Source organism: Phacochoerus africanus, chromosome 1, assembly GCF_016906955.1.
Source record: "Phacochoerus africanus isolate WHEZ1 chromosome 1, ROS_Pafr_v1, whole genome shotgun sequence".
Taxonomy (NCBI): domain Eukaryota; kingdom Metazoa; phylum Chordata; class Mammalia; order Artiodactyla; family Suidae; genus Phacochoerus; species Phacochoerus africanus.
Window position 1 is genome coordinate 117,809,754 of NC_062544.1, and position 3,850 is coordinate 117,813,603.

General features: G+C 45.6%; 1 pseudogene; it reads right to left on the bottom strand.

Moving 5' to 3' along the window:
- Positions 1-2,599: 2,599 nt before the first annotated feature.
- Positions 2,600-3,241, bottom strand: LOC125110593 (uncharacterized; annotated as a pseudogene).
- Between the last annotated feature and the right edge of the window lie 609 nt (positions 3,242-3,850).

Sequence of the window (3,850 nt, forward strand, 5' to 3'; positions counted from 1 at the left end):
CTTCCTTCTGCCCTCTCCCACTGACACTGTTGGTGTACCACCCACCTCCAACTACTGATCCTGGCCTGCTTTTGCCTGAGGGCTTCTCTGGCCCCCAAGGCCCACACCCTGCACAAGCTTATGGAAAGAAAAGGGTGTGAAAGGTACTGATGCCCCCAGGGAGCAGCCCTCAGTCAATGAACAATGGGAGGGAGTGTATACTATACATACTCCGGTTCCCTCACCCCTTAGGTGGGTCACTCTGAGGCTTATGTCCTACATTGGCTCCCAGGTCCCTATAGGATTAAGTTGTAGTCACTAGTCACCCAAAGTGATGACTTGATAAAGCTCCTCTATTGGCTGTTTTCCCATCCCTGTCCTACCCCTCCCCCCCCCCCACCCTATTGATGTTTCCTGGGATCCCACCCCAAATACACTACTTGTACTGCATCTTTGTTGCAGAATCTGTTCCTGGGGGAACCCAAATTCAAACTCCCTTACCTAAATCCTGCCCAGCCTTTAAGGTAGAGATCAGAAATTAAAGTCTCAAGACAGTTTCTGTCACATGGGCTGATTGTTTGGCCCACAGAGTCTTCAAAAGAATTCAAATTAGTTGCTCTAAGTACAAAATGAGATATTTCACAAAGTAATCTAGACTCTTGGCTTTTCTCTAAAAACTGCACAGCTGTGATCATGCCAGACCTGTGTTCCCTGATGGCATATGGGGCTGGAATTGACATGTGATGCTTAGTCAGGCCTGACCATCCAGTCCAACCCATTTCTCAACCAGTCCATTTTCCTTATTGACCTTTCCAGTCTGGACCCTGTGGATAGGTGAGTTAGCCAGCCCATCTGTCGGCCCAAGTGTACTCTTTATTCAAGTATTTCTGACTTCCTGAGGGCCAGTACTGCTCACTCAGACCTGAACCATACCTAGAAATGTATATGAGCAGAGGGGCATGTTCTGCCAAAGGATGCAATGATGCAGGGGACTAGACAGCAGCTAACAGCTAATGAGTACAACTGTGTCAGATGCCTGTTAAACTTTTGCATCTTTTTTATCTTTTTCATTTTAGTTGTCACAGCCACTTCAGGAAATAGATCCTGTTTTTATTCTCATGTTTCACAGGAGAAATCTGAGCCTTAGGGAGTTGAAAAACTTGTCCACGTAGCTAGTAATGCAGCTGGGATGCAAGTTCAAGTTAACTCCAACATGCATGCTGTTCTTTCTGCCTGCTCAGCCCCCCTTGTCCAAGGTGTAGGCATGTGCATAGGACAATTTGCTGTAAATGGTTACTATTCCATCATATAGGCCTGTCCTCAAGTCTGGGAAGTTGTAAAACCCACTCTGTCAATGAAAAGAAGAAATCCATGCCCAAAAGGGCACTTAAAGGTATCATGTTAAGAGGCCCAGTGCGCTGAATTCACAAAGGAGGTAGCTTTCATAAGGACAGTGACTGCTGGATTCTGTGGCCGAAGTCTCCTCATTCCTCTCCCAATAGGAATAGATCGTCCCTCAGGAAGTCCCATGGGGACGGCTCCCATCCCTTGGATAGTGCTGGGACAGGCGTCCCCAAGATTCTCTTCTCCAACCCCTTGTTCTTTGCTTCCATGGTTGGGTGACCCCTCTCTTGACATACCCATTTCTTCTTTGTTGTCAGTGTATTTAGGGAGCTAGATCCAGCCTGGCTGGCCAGGAGCCACTGTGGCTTTTTAGAGCAAACTGGCAAATTTCTGCTCTGATCTATTCCATGTTGCTTCCATGGGTGTGCAATCTATTTCCTTGTTTTCCAAGGTCTTGGGGTGGGAGGGAATAACCTCACCTGCCCTGAAGCACATAGCATATTTCCTTTATGTCTCTCTGACTAGAGTATGAGTACACAAGAATAGGAGGCAAGAAAGCAGGGTGGTGAGAAAACAAGATTTTGAGTCATAGTACATCATAATTCATGCCCTACCTCTTCACTGACTAGCTTTTTTTTTTTTTTTTTACTATTGTTATTGTTATTATTTTGCATATATTTTTAACCTCTAACCTCTCTAGGTCCAGGTTTCCTTTTTTTAAAAATTCAAGTAATTATTTCTAATTCAAAGATTTAGTGTAAAGTGCAAAGGAGTATCTGCTAACAGGGGAAATGCTCAATAAATAGAACAATAATAATTATAATGATTATGGCTGTGACTATAGCATGCCTCCTGTGTTCCCTACGGCTCTTGAGGCATAGCTTCTACCATAGATCACAACAAATACTTGCTAAATTGATTTGAACCAAGAATCAATAATGGACATATTAGGACTCAAACTGGCTTAGCTCTTATAACTAGATCACTCAGGACTACGTTGGTTTTGGCACATCTGAAGTCAAGAGCTCAAACAACTTCCCTTGGGATCTGTCTCTGATTCCCACTCCATCACTCACATGTGCTTTCCTCTTCTTTTTTACTACCTTCTCAAGCACTCTGTGGGCCCTGGTGCCCCAAATGTTACCATCCCAGCTTCCAATTCTATAGAACAAACACTTCTTTTTTAAAGTCAGAATGAGACTCACTGGTCTAACTGGATCCTTTGCCCACCCCTGAACCAATCACTGTGGCCCAAAGGATAGCTCCCTCTGAGTGATCAGGTCTGAGGGTAGAGGATTCTGACTAGCTGGTTTGAGTCAAGTGCCCATACCTGACACAGTGCTGGGCAAGGGTAACTGCCCCAGAATGCAGAAACTGAAAGGACTTTCCCAAAGACAGTCTGGTTGCTGCTAGCAGAAGAAAGGGAGACAGACATGGGCAGACCAAAGCAGTAGATAGAAGCTGGACACCACTCCTAGGCATTAAATGTATTTCACACACTTGCTAATAAAAAGTTCTCCACCCCCCAATACAGAGTTATAGTAATAAGAAGACTGAAGGACTATAACCAGACCTGAGTAGCTCTGACCTGTCAGCCTGAAACAGTGCTTAGCCATGGGGTCACATCAAACGCAGGTGTTTAACTAGGCAAGTGCTACCAAGTCTCAGGGCTACAGGCTCTTCCCAGGGTCCACTCCCAGCTGATTGGCAGCCCTGACATGACATATCAAAGCCAAGAGGCAGGACACCTGTCAAGATATCACGGTACCTCAAGACATGCAGGGTGGGCAGGTTATAGATGCACTGACCCTTCGCCAAACCCATAGGCAACCTGCACTCACCACCTTCAACAGCAAAGCATTCTTCTCTGCAGAAAGCAAGGGCACCAAAAAGAAAATGAATTGAAACCGTATATCATTTCCTGTTTCAGTGAGGAGTTGGGAAGTTGTTTTCCTGAAAGCTTTTGTTCTTGTCAGCATATTCAAAACAACCAAGAGGAGGCACCTGCTCTGAAAGCCCCAAGACGCCCATCCACAGAGGCGCTCTTGGCTGCTCCACACAGCAGAAGGAAGATGTGCTTCCTGGCTGATCCCCTACTCCTCAGGTCTCCCACAAGTTACAAATTATAATCTCATCTCACTTCCATGAACCACAACTCGGGCCTGTCTGCCCAGGAGGATATTTGGATGAAGACGTAGCCAAGTCAGGCCTGGCTGTCATCCTAGACTCCCTTTTCTCCCTCCACTCCCCAACCAAATTCTACTGACTCTCCTTCAGAGATATCTCTGGAATCCAGCTGCCTTTCTCCGTCCCTGATACAAGCCTTCCTCTGCATGCACAATATTTCTCTAGTCTCCCAATGTTCTCCCTGCATCCACTTACTCTCTGTCCATTCTTGACAGTTCCACTAGAGAGATCCTTCTAAAGCACCCACATGTGATCACATCTCTGCTCAGCTTTTTCTTTCAATGGTTTCCAAGTTCCCTTATAATAAAGTTCCAACTCCCTAAAATAATAGAAAGCCTTT